Below are 17,627 nucleotides of genomic sequence, written 5' to 3'. Positions count from 1 at the left end.
CCGCACAGCCCAGGCCCTATAAGGGTTGATCCGCCCTCAGGGCCTTTCACTGCCTCTGGGTCACTGCACTTGTGGCAGGCGAGGCTCCCTGGCGCCATCTGCTGGTAAGGGCTCAACACACCTTCGGGCTCTTTCCCCACCGCTGGGTCACTGTCCCTGCCTCGGGCCAGCGCGGTTCTCTGGCGCCCTCCCCTGGCCCGCTGTGTATTGTAAGATTGGTCTTTCCCCACCGGTGAGTCTTTGTACATTTCTTTACTTTACATTTCAAGGTACGATTCTTAATATCCAGGATACATTGTGGTACGTTCATCAAGTTAAATTACATGTGTCACCATACGGTACACAGTAAGGGTACAGTTACATTTGTTTCCAACATGCATTATGCAACAGAACTTGCATTATACATGGCACTACCTAGATTTTGCAGATCATGGTGCTCTATCTATACAAAAGGTTTACCATTGCAGCCCGAGGGGAGTTTTATACTGATTCCTGCCCCTGGGTTTTCCGTGGCAGAAGAGCTTTAAACTGTGCCCCTTCCCCACCATGCCTTTGCGGCGACTGCACCAATTTTTAGTGCGTCCCTCAGCACGTAATCCTGGATCTTGGATTGCATCAGTCTGCAACATGCAGACATGGACATCTCCTTGCTCTGGAAGACCAGCAAGTTTCGGCAATACCAAAGTGCGTCTTTCACCGAGTTAATGGCCCTCCAGCAGCAGGTGATGTCTGTCTCGGTGCGTGTCCCTGGGAACAGCCCATAGAGCACAGAGTCCTGTGTTACGGAGCTGCTTGGGATGAACCTCGACAGCAACCACTGCATCTCTTCCAAACCTGCCTTGCAAAGGCGCAATCCTGAAGGAGATGGGTGACAGTTTTGTCCGCCCCGCAGCCGACTCGGGGGCACCGTGCCATGTTGCTGAGACGTCGGCTGTGCATGAAAGCTCTGACGGGTAAGGCCCTCCTCACCGCCAACCAAGCTATGTCATGGTGCTTGTGTGAAAGCTCTGGTGATGAGATGTTCTGCCAAACGAGTTCGACAGTCTGCTCAGGGAACCACCCGACAGGGTCCACCCTCTGCTTCTTTCGTAGGGCGTCCAGGACCTTACGTGCTGACCACGGTTTTATGGCCTTGTGGTCAAAGGGGTTTTTTGTGAAAATCTTTTCCATGAAGGACAGGTGGACAGTCAACACCGGGGACAGGTAGAAACTCAGCACGTAGTGACACTTGGTGTTTGCGTACTGGGGGTCTGTGCACAGCTTGATGCAGCCGCACACAAAGGTGGCCATCAGGATGAGGGCCACATTCGGAACATCCTTTCCTCCACTGTCCAGAGATTTGTACATTGTGTCTCTGCGGACACGTTCCATTTTGGACCTCCAGACAAAGTGGAAGACGGCCCGGGTGACTGCCGTGGCACAGGAGCGAGAGATGGGCCAGAACTGTACCATGTGCAGCAAACCCGAGAGCACCTCACTCCTGATGACCAGGTTCTTTCCTGCCATGGAACTTTGGCGATACACTTTTTCCAGTTTTTGGCGCACGTCCCGTCCGCTCTGAACCATATTCCCAACACCTTCAGGTAATCTGGCTTAACGGTGAAGGGGATAAAGGATCGGTCGGCCCAGTTGCCAAAGAACATGGCCTCACTTTTGCTACGATTGACCTTCGCTCTCGAGGCCAGTTCAAACTGGTTGCAGATTGTGAGCAATCTGCGGACCGACTGCGGATCTGAGCAAAAGATGGCCACGTCATCCACGTACAGGGAGGTCTTGACCTGAGCGCCTCCGCTGCCTGGGATCATCAACCCTCTAATGACCGCATCCTTCCTGATGGACCCGGCAAAGGGCTCGATACAACACACAAACAAGAGAGACGAGAGAGGATAGCCTTGCCTGACTCCAGATCTGATCAGAAAGCTTTCAGTTTCCCACCCATTGATTAAAACTGCGCTACAGTTATACAGGGTATTGGTGAGACCACACCTGGAATACTGCGTGCAGTTTTGGTTTCCATATTTACGAAAGGATATACTTGCTTTGGAGGCAGTTCAGAGAAGGTTCAATAGGTTGATTCCAGAGATGAGGGGGTTGACTTATTTGGAAAGGTTGAGTAGGTTGGGCCTCTACTCATTGGAATTCAGAAGAATGAGAGGTGATGTTATCGAAACGTATAAAATTATGAGGGGGCTTGACAAGGTGGATGCAGAGAGGATGTTTCCACTGATAGGGGAGACTAGAACTAGAGGGCATAATCTTAGAATAAGGGGCCGCCCATTTAAACAGAGATGAGAAGGAATTTCTTCTCTCAGAGGCTTATAAATCTGGAATTTGCTGCCTCGGAGAGATGTTGAAGTTGCGACATTGAATAAATTTAAGACAGAAATAGACAGTTTCTTGAGTGATAAGGGGTTATGGGGAGCGGGCGGGGAAGTGGAGCTGAGTCCATGATCTTATTGAATGGCGGAGCAGGCTCGAAGAGCCGTATTACCTACTCCTATTTCTTATGTTTAGCTCTGTCAAGCCCGTGTGGTGGCTGGTGTGCAAAGACCACCACACGTGAAAAAAATCCACACACAGGCATCTTCCCACGCTCCAAGATTTAGTTCGGGATCTGGAGTTTTACGATTCTTCTGAAAGCTGGCGACCCCTAGGTGGGCAAGTTAACTCCCACAAACAAGTGCTTTACTACGACATTCACAACTACAACAAGTAAATAACCAAATCATCAGTAGTTATCGCAATCTGTATAAAGCCACACCTACTACATAATGCAAAGATCAGTCTGTTTTTGAACAATAAGACAGCCCAACAAAAGCAGGGCCTCGAAAAATTAATTAAAACTCTGAACGTTACTCTCCACGGAAATCTTTAGTAAAAGGCGAAAGATTTATACGATCTGAAGACAAACCAGAGTGTACTAATTATTCACGCGCAGCTCCTCGCCCCCAAGCGACGGCTTGCCTCTTTAACGTTGTGCTGAACCGCTAGAACTAACTTCTAGAAAAGATATATTACTACAAATCAATACAGCGCGAGGGAAAGTAACTGAAAACTTCAGTGTCCGTGAAAATCAGTTAAACCTGAAGTTTATTTTGGTTTCTTGCTAAGTATTATGAAGGACATTGTGGGTATGTAAATGAGCTTGAGCTTTGTGTGGGCTGGGTTTACAGTGACGTGTCCAATTCTTCGGTACAACTTTATTTCGGGTTTTTATTCTCTCTCGGTGTGTTTGAAGCTTAAGGTAAACATTTTGGATCAGTGCGGTTTCTGCTAGTGAGCAAACGTGTTTTAGTTCATACAGGAAGTCATTAACACAATGAGAGCAGACACAGAGCTCAGAGCCGTGCACTGTCCACGTCTAGTATCCATTTCACTGATTTCAATTATATAAACCAGACTTGTTGATGTATTGGTCTGAATACTTTTTTAAAATTTCAAAATATACTTTATTCATATAAAAATCTGTACAGTACATTCAAAAGCAGTTCAGTACATTTAGCTGCGGTCAGCAATCCCATACACTACATTTGCGTGCTGACGGCAGTTCCGTTAGATACATTTCTTTGCACTGTTTTTTTTATTTCAAAATATACTTTATTAATAAAAAAATATCTGTACAGTATATTCAAAGGCATTTCAATACATTTAGCTGCGGTCAGCAATCCCATACACTATTATTTGGGTGCTGACGGCAGTTCCGTTCGTTACATTTCCTTGTTTTCCAGTTCTAGTGCAATTCGGTCCAATACGGATACATTGTAGTACATTCAAACAAATTACATTTCATGTGTCACTATACAGTACACGGAATGGGTGACGGTACATTTACATTTTTCTTTTCAACATGCATTTCGCAACAGACCTTGCATTGTACATGGCACTACATAGGTGTTTACAGATCATGGCGCTCCATGTACACAAAAAGTAAATTACAAATACAGCCCGAGGGGGGTTTTATACTGATTCCTGCCTCCAGCTTTTCCGTGGCAGAAGGGCTTTAAACTGTGGCCCTTCCCCACTGTGCCTTTCCGGCGACTGCATCAATTTTAAGTGCGTCCCTCAGCACGTAATCCTGGATCTTGGATTGCGCCAGTCTGCAACACGCAGACATGGTCATCTCCTTGCTCTGGAAAACCAGCAAGTTTCAGCAAGACCAAAGAGCGTCTTTGACCGAGTTGATGGCCCTCCAGCAGCAGGTGATGTCTGTCTCGGTGTGTGTCCCTGGGAACAGCCCGTAGAGCACAGAGTCCTGTGTTCCGGAGCTGCTTGGGATGAACCTCGACAGCAACCACTGCATCTCTTTCCAAACCTGCCTTGCAAAAGCGCGATCCTGAAGGAGATGGGTGACAGTCTCGTCCGCCATTTCCTTGCACTGGTCGTCCTCTACCGTGGGAGTGTTTCGACCAGGGGACTGGTGCAGTGTTGTCAGAAAGACTGATATGTCCTCTGCACTGTCCTCGCCGGGTGTTGGTGGTTCCCTCTTTTCATCAGTCGCAGCGATCTCGAGCTGGTGTGCTGCGATTGCTGCGTCGCTCCCGGTATTCCGGAGGTGGGGTGTGCTGGGCACTTCACTGCTCCCGTTATCCCGGAGCTGGTCTGTGTTGGTCGCTTCTTTGCTCCCGGTGTTCCGGAGCTCGTGTGCGCTGGGTGCTTCGCTGCTCCCGGGTTTCCGGAGCGGGGCTGTGCTGGTCACTTCACTGCTCCCAGTCATCTGTGGCTGTGGGTTGGCGTATTGCCTCTTGTTCTGGTGGCGGTAGTGAGGGGCTTTGTCTCGCCTTTCATCATCAGACGAGCTGCCGTCGCTGCTGTCTGTTGTGGACGTTAGCCGCCTCTTCCCTTTCATTTCCGCAGGGGCCCTTGCTTGCCTGTTCTCCTTACGCTTGTAGGCCTTTTTCTTGACGGTCTCCCATCCCGCTTCATCATCTGCTGTCTCCTCGTTCCTGGACTCGGTGCGCTGGGGGAGAGCTTCACTGCTGGGTGCTGGTGTCTCGCAGCTCACCGTAGCAGGCTTCTCTTCCTCCCTGACTTGTTCCGAGTCCACGAGGGCGATTGCTTCTTTGCTCAGGGCACTGGTCGGAGGGAGGGTGTAGGTCTCCTCTGGAGCGTTGTGTTCCTCAGCTTCCTCCTCCTCTCGTGCAATGTTCTTTGCTGCCTGCGCATAGCTGAAGCTGTGTTTGGGGCAGTTTTTGTAAAGGTGCCCAGCCAGACCACAGAGGTTGCAGCACTTGGTCTCCTTACAGTCCTTTGTCTGGTGGCCTTTGTTCTTGCAGTTTCGGCAGATGACAGTTTTGCAGCTTGCCGCCACATGGCCTGCCTTCCCGCAGGTCCAGCACACATTGGGTTGGCCAGCGTACACCATGTAGCCCCGAATTCCTCCGATGGCAAAGCTGGAGGGGGGTGGGGTGCAGGATGGTTTTGCTGGCATCCACTTTCATGGTGACCTGGATCTGGCGCTGGTCCAAATCCCGTGCAAGTCTTTCAGGTCGCTGATGCCATTGCAGGTAGTGAAGGAACTCTCATAGTACTGTTAGGGAGGGAGTTACATGATTTTGACCCAGCGCCGATGAAGGAACGGCGATATATTTCCAAGTCAGGATGGTGTGTTACTTGGAGGGGTACTTGGAGGTAATGGTGTTCCCAATCGCCTACTGACCTTGTCCTTCTAGGTGGTAGAGGTTGTGGGTTTGGGAGGTGCTGCCAAAGAAGCCTTGGTGAATTGCTGCAATGCATCTTGTAGATGGTACACATGACAGCCACAGTATGTCAGTGATGGAGGGAGTGAATGTTTAAGGTGGTGGATGGGATGCCAATCAAACAGGTTGCTTTGCCCTGGATAGTTTCGAGCTTCTTGAGTGTTGTTGCAGCTGCACTCATCCAGGCAAGTGGAGAGCATTCCATCACACTCCTGACTTGTGCCTTGTAGATGGTGTAAAGGCTTTGGGAAGTCAGGAGGTGAGACACTTGCCGCAGAATGCCCAGCCTCTGACCGGCTCTTGTTGCCCACATTATTTATTTGGCTGGTCCATTTAAATTTCTGGTCAATGGACTCCTAGGATGCTTATGGTGGGGAATTCGGCGATGGTAATAGAAACATAGAAACATAGAAAATAGGTGCAGGAGTAGGCCATTCGGCCCTTCTAGCCTGCACCGCCATTCAATGAGTTCATGGCTGAACATTCAACTTCAGTACCCCATTCCTGCTTTCTCGCCATACCCCTTGATCCCCCTAGTAGTAAGGACCTCATCTAACTCCTTTTTGAATATATTTAGTGAATTGGCCTCAACAACTTTCTGTGGTAGAGAATTCCACAGGTTCACCACTCGCTGGGTGAAGAAGTTCCTCCGCGTCTCGGTCCTAAATGGCTTACCCCTTATCCTTAGACTGTGACCTCTGGTTCTGGACTTCCCCAACATTGGGAACATTCTTCCTGCATCTAACCTGTCGAACCCCGTCAGAATTTTAAATGTTTCTATGAGGTCCCCTCTCATTCTTCTGAACTCCAGTGAATACAAGCCCAGTTGATCCAGTCTTTCTTGATAGGTCAGTCCCGCCATCCCGGGAATCAGTCTGGTGAACCTTCGCTGCACTCCCTCAATAGCAAGAATGTCCTTCCTCAGGTTAGGAGACCAAAATTGTACACAATACTCCAGGTGTGGCCTCACCAATGCCCTGTACAACTGTAGCAACACCTCCCTGCCCCTGTACTCAAATCCCCTTGCTATGAAGGCCAACATGCCATTTGCTTTCTTAACCCCCTGCTGCACCTGCATGCCAACCTTCAATGACTGATGTACCATGACACCCAGGTCTCTTTGCACCTCCCCTTTTCCTAATCTGTCACCATTCAGATAATAGTCTGTCTCTCTGTTTTTACCACCAAAGTGGATAACCTCACATTTATCCACATTATACTTCAGCTGCCATGCATTTGCCCACTCACCTAACCTATCCAATGGGATGATGGTTAGACTCTGGCTTGTTGGAGATAGCACTTGTGTGGCGTGAATGTTACTTACCACTTACCACTTATCAGCCCAAGCCTGAATCTCATCCAGATCTTGCTGCATGTGGGTATGGACTGCTTCATTATTGGAATAGTTGCGAATGGCATTGAACACTGTGCAGTCATCAGCAAACATTCCCACTTCTGATCTTACGATGGTCATAGGGAAGGTCATTGATGAAGCAGCTCAAGATGATTGGGCCTAGGGCACTGCCCTGAGAAACCCCTGCAGCTATCTCCTGGGGCTGTGATGATTGTGTCGCAGGCCCAATCTGGCAGCTATGTCCTTCAGGACTCAATCAATCCTTGCTACTCTCAGTGCTTCTTTCAAGTGGTGTTCAATATAGTGGGGTACTGATTCACCAGCTGAGGGAGAGTGGTAGGTGGTAATCAGTAGGAGGTTTCCTTGCCCATGCTTAGCCTTTCTTTCCCTGGTGGACCGCCTCAGTATAAATGTCTGTTCTGGTGTGTTGGCTGTGCCCTCGCTGGGCTGGCATGTTGTTGGCCCTGCAGGGCTGCTAGATGAGCCTGGCCTTGCTGGGCTGTTAGGTGACCCAGGCCTTGCTGGGCTGTTGGGCATGATGGATTTGATTTTCTGGTCTGGCGTGTAGTCATTGATCCTTTGGGTGTGTGTTGTGGGCTTGAAAAAGGTGATGTCTGCTGTGGGTTGTTCAGGGCAGTCTGTGAACTGCAGCCACGTTTGGTCCAGATGCTTTCTGCAAATTTGTCCATTGTCTAGTTTGACTACAAACACCCTACTCCCTTCATAGCTATCACCGTGCCCGCGATTCACTTGGGACCATGTCCATAGTTTAGCACATACACAGGGTCATTCAGATCAATTTCCAGTGACACAGTGGCACGACCATCGTTTACATTTTGTTGCTGCCGCCTGCTCTCTACCTGATCATGCAGGTTGGGGTGAACCAGCGAGAGTCTGGTTTTAAGTGTCCTTTTCATGAGTAGCTCAGCCGGGGGCATGCCTATGAGTGAGTGGGGTCTTGTGCGGTAGCTGAACAGTATTCAGGACAGGCGGGTTTGGAGTGAGCCTTCTGTTACTCATTTAAGGCTCTGTTTGATTGTTTGCACTGCCCGCTCTGCCTGCCCATTGGAGGCTGGTTTAAACGGAGCCGAGGTGATATGTTTGATCCCATTGCGGGTCATGAATTCTTTAAATTCGGCACTGGTAAAACATGGCCCGTTGTCACTGACCAGTATGTCAGGCAGGCCGTGGGTGGCAAACATGACCCTCAGGCTTTCGAGGGTGGTGGTGATGGTGTTTCCCGACATTATTTCACATTCAATCCATTTTGAAAAAGCATCCACCACCACCAGGAACATTTTACCGAGAAACGGGCCTGCATAGTCGACATGGATCCTTGACCAAGGTCTGGAGGGCCTGGACCACAAACTTAGTGGTGCCTCTCTGGGCACGTTGCTCAACTGAGCACATATGCTGCATTGCCATACACAGGACTCTAAGTCAGAGTCGATACCGGGCCACCACACGTGGGACCTGGCTATCGCTTTCATCATTACCATACCCGGGTGTGTGCTGTGGAGATCCGAGATTAAAATCTCCCTGCCCTTTTTTAGCAGCACTACTCAGTTACCCCACAACAGGCAGTCTGCCTGAATGGACAGCTCGTCCTTTCACCGCTGGAATGGCTTGATTGCCTCTTGCATTTCACCTAGGATGCTGGCCCAGCTCCCATGCAGTAAACAGTTTTTTACTCGGGACAGCAGAGGATCTTGGCTGGTCCAAGTCCTAATCTGGCGGGCCGTGACAGGCGATTTATCATTTTCAAATGCTTCCATGACCATCAACAAGTCTGCGGGCTGCGCCATTTCCACCCCCGTGTTGGGCAATGGTAGCCGACTGATAGCATCCGCGCAGTTCTCAGTGCCTGGCCTGTGGCGGATGGTATAGTTATACGCTGATAGTGCGAGTGCCCACCTTTGTATGTGGGCTGAGGCATGAGTATTTATCCCCTAGTTTTCAGAGAACAGGGATGTGAGGGGCTTGTGATCAGTTTCCAGCTCAAATTTGAGGCAAAACAGGTACTGATGCATTTTCTTTACCCTGAACACACACGCTAATGCCTCTTTCTCAATCATGCTGTAGGCCCTCTCGGCCGTAGACAAGCTCCTGGAAGCATAGGCGACAGCTTGCAACTTCCCCTCAACGTTAGCTTGTTGTAATACATACCCAACTCCATACGACGATGCGTCACATGCTAGCACAAGTCTTTTACATGGGTTATACAATACAAGCATCTTGTTGGAGCATAAAATGTTTCTGGCTTTCTCAAAAGCAATTACTTGGTTTTTTTCCCCATACCCAGTTCTCACCTTTGCGCAATAACACATATAGGGGCTCTAAAAGGGTGCTTAACCCCGGTAGGAAGTTACCAAAATAGTTAAGAAGTCCCAGGAACGACTGCAGCTCCGTGACGTTCTGTGGCCTGGGTGCGTTCCTGATAGCCTCTGTCTTGGCATCTGTGGGCCGAATGCCATCCGCCGCGATCTTTCTCCCCAAAAACTCCACTTCTGTTGCCATGAAGATGCATTTCAACCTCTTCAGCCGCAGCATATGCGATCCAGTCGCTGGAGGACCTCTCCAGGTTTTGTAGGTGCTTGGCGGTGTCCCGACCCGTGACCAATATGTCGTCCTGAAAGACCACCATGTGTGGTACCGACTTGAGTAGGCTCTCCATGTTTCTCTGGAAGATCGCTGCAGCCGACCAAATTCCAAATGGACATCTGTTGTAGATTAATAGTCCCTTGTGCGTGTTGATGCAGGTGAGGCCCTTTGAAGACTCCTCCAGCTCCTGCATCATGTAGGCTGAAGTCAGGTCGAGCTTGGTGAATGTCTTGCCTCCTGCCAGCGTCACAAATAGGTCGTCTGCCTTAGGTAGTGGGTATTGGTTCTGTAGCGAGAAATGATTAATAGTTACTTTATAATCATCGCAAATCCTGGCCGTGCCATCACTTTTGAGTACTGGAACAACCAGGCTGGCCCACTCACTGAATTCCACAGGGGAGATGATGCCCTCGCATTGCAGCCTGTCCAGCTCGATTTCCACTCTCTCCCTCATCATGTGAGGTACTGCTCGCACCTTGTGGTGAATGGGTCATGCCTCTGGGACCAAGTGGATCCACACCTTCACCCCAGAAACGTTTCCAATGCCTGGCTCAAAAAGGGAAGGAAATTTGTTAAGAACCTGGGTACATTACGCCTCATCAACATGTGATAGCGTTCGGATGTCATCCCAGTTCCAGCGGATTTTGCCCAGCCAGCTCCTTCCAAGCAGTGTGGGGCCATCGCCTGGGACAATCCAGAGTGGCAGTTCATGCACTGTGCCCTCGTAGGTGACCTTGACCATGGCGCTGCCCAGGGCAGATGATAAGCTCTTTGGTGTACGTTCCCAGTTTTGTGTGGATGGGGCTCAGGGCTGGTCTGAATGCCTCGTTGCACCACAGTCTCTCAAACATCTTTTTACTCATGATTGATTGGCTTGCACCAGTGTCCAATTCCATGGCTGCAGGTAAGCCATTCAATTTTACGTTTAGCATTATAGGTAGACATTTCGTCGAAAATATGTGCACCCGTGTACTTCAGCATCTGCCTCCTCTCTCTGAGGCTCGAAATTGCTTTGATCCACCATGGACCGATCTTCCTCTACCACGAGGTGGTTAGCAGGTTTTGCAGAGTTTGGAGCTCGTTTGCAAGCTCGTTAGAGGTGCCCCATTGTTCCACAGCTCTTGCAAACATACCCTTTGAAGCTTCATGAATAGGCTGAATTCAAGCCTCCACAATGCCAACAAGGTGTGAATTGCCTTGCATTCATCCTTTGTTGGGGACTCTGAGTCATCTGAGCCACCTGAGGCCTGCTGGCAGTTGCAGACTCGTGGGTTCTGCCCTGCACATTTCTGCTCGCAAACACAGTTCCAGTTAATTTATGAACATTGCTCGCACTTGTGTGCTGAGAGATTTGTTTGCTGTTATCACTGGTGGACATAAATGCCTGTGCTATCGCAATGGCCTTACTGAGGGTCGGTGTCTCTACAGTCAAAAGTTTTCATAGGATAGTCGCGTGGCCAATGCCCAGTACAAATAAGTCTCTGAGCATTTGCTCCAGGTAGCTATCAAACTCACATTGTCCTGCAAGTCGCCTTAGCTCGGCAACGTAGCTCGCCACTTCCTGACCTTCAGATCGCTGGCACATATAGAACTGATACCTCGTCATCTGCATGCTCTCCCTCGGGTTAAGATGCTCCCGAACCAGTGTACACAGCTCCTCATATGACTTATCTGTGGGTTTCACAGGAGCCAGAAGATTCTTCAAGAGGCTGTAGGTCGGTGCCCCACAGACTGTGAGGAGAACCGCTCTCCTTTTTTCAGCGCTTCCTTCTCCGTCCAGCTCCTTGGCTACAAAGTACTGGTCTAGCCATTCGACAAAGGCTTCCCAGTGGCCTTTTGGCTAAGATCATGCGTAACTGACCTGACAGGGGAGTAACCATGACCCCAACGTGGCTCTCCCTGGATCAGGAAGGTGATTCTCCTATGCTTTTTGGAAATAGGAGGTGGGTGGGGTGGTTTGACCCATCCACCTCCATAAGCACGAACCTGGTATTGTAGTACTTCCAGGAACAGTGCAGTGGCTCCAGGCCTTTTGGCTAAGAGCATTGGCGCAGAGTGATCCTTGATGTGTGCAAGGTGACCTCTGGCGTTTGTGATTTGACAAAGAATTGGAAAGATTGGCAACAAATAAAAAAATGTTTAAAAAAAAATTTAAAAATTCCCAGTCCTCAACCTCCGAGAATTTCTCCAGGATTCCCACAATTTGCTGCATCTTTGCGTTGGATTCGTATTCTTGCCACCAGTTATTGTGTTCCTAACACAGATGAGGCTGCACAGAGGGAGGTTAAAGTAACAGTGACCTCAGTCTTTAATAAGACACTCCAAAGTGAGGAACAGGTCTTAGGGGCTGGCTTATTTACAGTGCTCCCAAGGGATGCTGGGATCCCTTGGGACTTCAGGGCATGAGCTCCCTGGTGGTGGAACATGGGAGTGCATGCTTTACAGATACACAGCAGAAGGAAAGGTAACTTCGATGGTATGAGGCGTGAATTGGCTAGAATAGACTGGCAAAGGATATTTAAAGGGTTGACGGTGGATAAGCAATGGCAAACATTTAAAGATCACATGGATTAACTTCAGCTCTTGTACATCCCTGTCTGAAATAAAAAAATAAAATGGGGAAGGTGGCTCAACTGTGGCTAACAAGGGAAATTAAGGATAGTGCTAAAACCAAGGAAGAGGCAAATAAATTGGCTAGAAAAAGCAACAAACCTGAGGACTGGGAGAAATTTAGAATTCAACAGAGGAAGACTAAGTGTTTAATTAAGAGGGGGAAAATAGAGTACGAGGCGAAGCTTTCAGGGAACATAAAAACTGACTGCAAAAGTTTATATAAATATGTGAAGAGAAAAAGATTAGTGAAGACAAACGTAGGTCCCTTGCAGTCGGATTCAGGTGAATTTATAATTGGGAACAAAGAAATGGCAGACCAATTTAACAAATACTTCGGTTCTGTCTTCATGAGGGAAGACACAAATAACCTTCCGAATGTACTAGGGGACAGTGGGTCTAGTGAGAAGGAGAAACAGAATGCTATCCTTATTAGGCGGGAAATTGTGTTAGGGAAATTGATGGGATTGAAGGCCGATAACTCCCCGGTGCCTGATAGTTGAACATTTTCCAACAGTCTATCGACTATGGATCAGTTCCTATGGACCTGGAGGGTAGCTAATATAACACCACTTTTTAAAAAAGGAGAGAGAGAAAACGAGTAATTATAGACTGGTTAGCCTGACATCAGCAGTGGGGAAAATGTTGGAATCAATCATTAAGGATGAAATAGCAGCGCATTTGGAAAGCAGTGACAGGATCGGTCCAAGTCAGCATGGATTTATAAAAGAGAAATCATGCTTGACGAATCTTCTGGAATTTTTTGACTTTCAAACTCGTTTGGCAGAACGTCTCATCGCTAGAGCTTTCACACAAGCACCAAGATGTAGCTTGGTTGGCGGTGAGGAGGGCCTTACCCATCAGAGCGTTCATGCACAGCCGACGTCTCAGCAACATGGCACGGTGCCCCCGAGTCGGCTGCGGGGCGGACGAGACTGTCATGCATCTCCTTCAGGATTGCGCCTTCGCAAGGCAGGTTTGGAAAGAGATGCAATGGTTGCTGTCGAGGTTCATCCCGAGCAGCTCCGTAACACGAGACTCTGTGCTCTACTTGCTGTTCCCAGGGACACACACCGAGACAGACATCACCTGCTGCTGGAGGGCCATCAACTCGGTCAAAGACGCTCTTTGGTCTTGCCAAAACTTGCTGGTCTTCCAGAGCAAGCAGATGTCCACGTCTGCGTGTTGCAGACTGGCGCAATCCAAGATCCAGGATTACGTGCTGAGGGACGCACTAAAAATTGGTGCAGCCGCCGCAAAGGCACGGTGGGGAAGGGCCACCATTTAAAGCCCTTGTGCCACGGTAAACCCGGGGGAAGGAATCATTTCAAAACTCCCCTCGGGCCGTACTTGTAATTTATTTTTTGTGTACATGGAGCACCATGATCTGTAAACACCTATGTCGTGCCATGTACAATGCAAGGTCTGTTTCGTAATGCACGTTGAAAAGAAAAAAAAATGTAAATGTACCGTCACCCATTCCGTGTCCTGTATAGTGACACATGTAATGTAATTTGTCGAATGTACTACAATGTATCCCGTATTGTACCGAATTGTACTTGAAATGAAAAGCAAGGAAATGTATCGAACGGAACCGCCGTCAGCAGCCAAATGTAGTGTGTGGGATTGCTGACCGCAGCTAAATGTACTGAACTGCTTTTGAATGTACTGTACAGATTTTTATATGAATAAAGTATATTTTGAAATTTAAAAAAATTCAGACCAATACAGTAACAAGTCTGGTTTATATCATTGAAATCAGTGGAATAGATACTAGACGTGGACAGTGCACGGCTCTGAGCTCTGTGTCTGCTCTCATTGTGTTAATGACTTCCTGTATGAACTAAAACACGTTTGCTCACTAGCAGAAACCGCACTGATCCAAAATGTTTACCTTAAGCTTCAAACACACCGAGAGAGAATAAAAACCCGAAGTAAAGTTGTACCGAAGAATTGGACACGTCACTGTAAACCCAGCTCACACAAAGCTCAAGCTCATTTACATACCCACCATGTTCTTCATAATACTTAGCAAGAAACTAAAATAAACTTCAGGTTTAACTGATTTTCATGGACACTGAAGTTTCCAGTTACTTTCCCTCGCGCTGTATTGATTTGTGGTAATATATCTTTTCTAGAAGTTAGTTCTAGCGGCTCAGCCCAACGTTAAAGAGGCAAGCCGTCGCTTGGGGGCGAGGAGCTGCGCGTGAATAATTAGTATACTCTGGTTTCTCTTCAGATCGTATAAATCTTTCGCCTTTTACTAAAGATTTCCGTGGAGAGTAACATTCAGAGTTTTAATTAATTTTTCGAGGCCCTGCTTTAGTGGGGCTGTCTTATTGTTCAAAAACAGACTGATCTTTGCGTTATGTAGTAGGTGTGGTTTTATACTGGTTGCGATAACTACTAATGATTTGGGTATTGGTTCTACTTGTTGTAGTTGTGAATGTCGTAGTAAAGCATTTGTTTGTGGGAGTTAACTTGCCCACCTGGGGGTTGCCAGCTTTCAGAAGAATCTTAAAACTCCAGATCCCGAACTAAATCTTGGAGCGTGGGAGGATGCCTGTGCGTGGATTGTTTTCACGTGTGGTGGTCTTTGCACACCAGCCACCACACGGGCTTGACAGAGCTAAACATAAGAAATAGGAGTACGGCTCTTCAGCCTGCTCCGCCATTCAATAAGATCATGGTTGATCTGATCATGGACTCAGCTCCACTTCCCCGCCCGCTCCCCTTATCACTCAAGAAACTGTCTATTTCTGTCTTAAATTTATTCAATGTCCAAAAATCAACAGCTCTCCGAGGCAGCAAATTCCAGATTTATAAGCCTCTGATAGAAGAAATTCCTTCTCATCTCTGTTTAAATGGGCGGCCCCTTATTCTGAGATTATGCCCTCTAGTTCTAGTCTCCCCCATCAGTGGAAACATCCTCTCTGCATCCACCTTGTCAAGCCCCCTCATAATTTTATACGTTTCGATACTATTACCTCTCATTCATCTGAATTCCTCATAAGTCAACCCCCTGATCTCTGGAATCAGCCTAGTGAACCTTCTCTGAACTGCCTCCAAAGCAAGTATATCCTTTCGGAAATATGGAAACCAAAACTGCACGCAATATTCCAGGTGTGGTCTCACCAATACCCTGTATAACTGTAGCACAGTTCTAATCAACAAGTGGGAAACTGAAAGCTTTCTGATCAGATCTGGAGTCAGGCAAGGCTGTCCTCTCTCGTCTGTCTTGTTTGTGTGTTGTATCGAGCCCTTTGCCGGGTCCATCAGGAAGGATGCAGGCATTAGACGGGTGACGATCCCAGGCAGCGGAGGCGCTCAGGTCAAGACCTCTCTGTTTGTGGATGATGTGGCCATCTTTTGCTCGGATCCGCAGTCGGTCCGCAGATTGCTCACAATCTGCGACCAGTTTGAACTGGCCTCGGGAGCAAAGGTCAATCGCAGCAAAAGCGAGGCCATGTTCTTTGGCAACCGAGCGATCCTTTATCCCCTTCACCGTTAAGCCAGATTACCTGAAGGTGTTGGGAATATGGTTCGGAGCGGACGGGGCATGCGCCAAAAACTGGGAAGAGCGTATCGCCAAAGTGAAGCAAAAACTGGGATGGTGGAAGCTGCGCTTCCTCTCCATGGCAGGAAAGAACCTGGTCATCAGGAGTGAGGTGCTCTCGGGTTTGCTGCACGTGGCACAGGTCTGGCTCATCTCTCGCTCCTGTGCCGCGGCAGTCACCCAAGCCATCTTCCACTTTGTCTGGAGGTCCAAAATGGAACGTGTCCGCAGAGATACAATGTACAAATCTCTGGACAGTGGAGGAAAGGATGTTCCGAACGTGGCCCTCATCCTGATGGCCAGCTTTGTGTGCGACTGCATCAAGCTGTGCACAGACCCCCAGTACGCAAACACCAAGTGTCACTACGTGCTGAGGTTCTACCTGTCCCCATTGTTGCCTGTCCACCTGTCCTTCGTGGAAAAGTTTTTCACAAAAAACCCCTTTGACCACAAGGCCATAAAACAGTGGTCAGCACGTAACATCCTGGACACCCTACGAAAGAAGCAGAGGGTGGACCCTGTCGGGTGGTTCGCTGAGCGGACTGTCGAACACGTTTGGCAGAACGTCTCATCGCCAGAGCTTTCACACAAGCACCAAGACATAGCTTGGTTGGCGGTGAGGAGGGCCTTACCCGTCAGAGCTTTCATGCACAGCCGACGTCTCAGCAGCACGGCACAGTGCCCCCGAGTCGACTGCGGGGCAGAAGATACTGTCACCCATCTCCTTCAGGATTGCGCCTTCGCAAGGCAGGTTTGGAAAGAGATGCAGTGGTTGCTGTCGAGGTTCATCCTAAGCAGCTCCAGAACACAAGTCTCTGTGCTCTACGGGCTGTTCCCAGGGACACACACTGAGACAGACATCCCTGCTGCTGGAGGGTCATCAACTCAGTCAAAGACGCTCTTTGGTCTTGCCGAAACTTGCTGGTCTTCCAGAGCAAGGAGATGTCCATGTCTGCGTGTTGCAGACTGGTGCAATCCAAGATCCAGGATTACATGCTGAGGGACGCACTTAAAATTGGTGCAGCCGCCCCAAGGGCACGGTGGGGAAGGGCCACAGTTTAAAGCCCTTCTGCCACGATAAACCCGGGGGCAGAAATCAGTTCAAAACTTCCCTCGGGCCGTACTTGTAACTTCTTTTTTGTGTACATGGAGCACCATCATCTATAAACACCTATGTAGTGCCATGTACAATGCAAGGTCTGTTTCATAATGCACGTTGAAAAGAAAAAATGTAAATGTACCGTCACCCATTCCGTGTACTGTATAGTGACACATATAATGTAATTTGTCGAATGTACTACAATGTATCCCGTATTGTACCGAATTGTACTTGAAATGAAAAGCAAGGAAATGTATCGAATGGAACTGCTGTCAGCACCCAAATATAGTGTATGGGATTGCTGACCGCAGCTAAATGTACTGAACTGCTTTTGAATGTACTGTACAAATTTTTATATGAATAAATATATTTTGAAATTTAAAAAAAAGACCAGTATGCCAGCCCAGGTGAAGTAGACTTTTACTTTGAAAATCTATGTTTGCAGGAACCGGCCACTGGACAGGTCTCCAATGTAAAGGACAGTTTATTTGAAATGTAAATGTTTTGAACTGTAACCTGTAACTTAAACATGGATTTAAAAATTGCATCTATTAACGTGCGTAGCGTAAAATCCACTACACAATGTGTTTCCACCTTGGGGTACCTCGCCAAGGTCAAAGCAGACCTGCTGTTCTTGCAGGAGTGGGGGCTGCTGCACTTCAGCAGTTACCGGCAGTGGTCACGATGGTGGGCCCATGGACCATCCATATG

At 48.4% G+C, this 17,627-nt stretch overlaps 2 non-coding genes and 1 pseudogene across 2 annotated transcripts; 2 read left to right on the top strand and 1 right to left on the bottom strand.

The window, feature by feature from the left end:
* Positions 1–2,805: 2,805 nt before the first annotated feature.
* Positions 2,806–2,919, bottom strand: LOC139274469 (U5 spliceosomal RNA). The gene has a single exon (XR_011595527.1). It is a non-coding gene; the product is annotated as a U5 spliceosomal RNA (small nuclear RNA).
* Positions 2,920–11,468: 8,549 nt separating this feature from the next.
* LOC139274394 (U2 spliceosomal RNA) lies at positions 11,469–11,674 on the top strand (annotated as a pseudogene).
* A 2,806-nt stretch (positions 11,675–14,480) lies between these two features.
* LOC139274413 (U5 spliceosomal RNA) lies at positions 14,481–14,594 on the top strand. Its single transcript, XR_011595472.1, has one exon. It is a non-coding gene; the product is annotated as a U5 spliceosomal RNA (small nuclear RNA).
* The last annotated feature ends 3,033 nt before the right edge of the window (positions 14,595–17,627 follow it).

The sequence above is a fragment of the Pristiophorus japonicus genome, chromosome 9 (assembly GCF_044704955.1).
Source record: "Pristiophorus japonicus isolate sPriJap1 chromosome 9, sPriJap1.hap1, whole genome shotgun sequence".
Taxonomy (NCBI): Eukaryota; Metazoa; Chordata; class Chondrichthyes; family Pristiophoridae; genus Pristiophorus; species Pristiophorus japonicus.
Note: the sequence above shows the minus strand (reverse complement) of the source record. Positions and strands in the feature narration are given on the sequence as shown.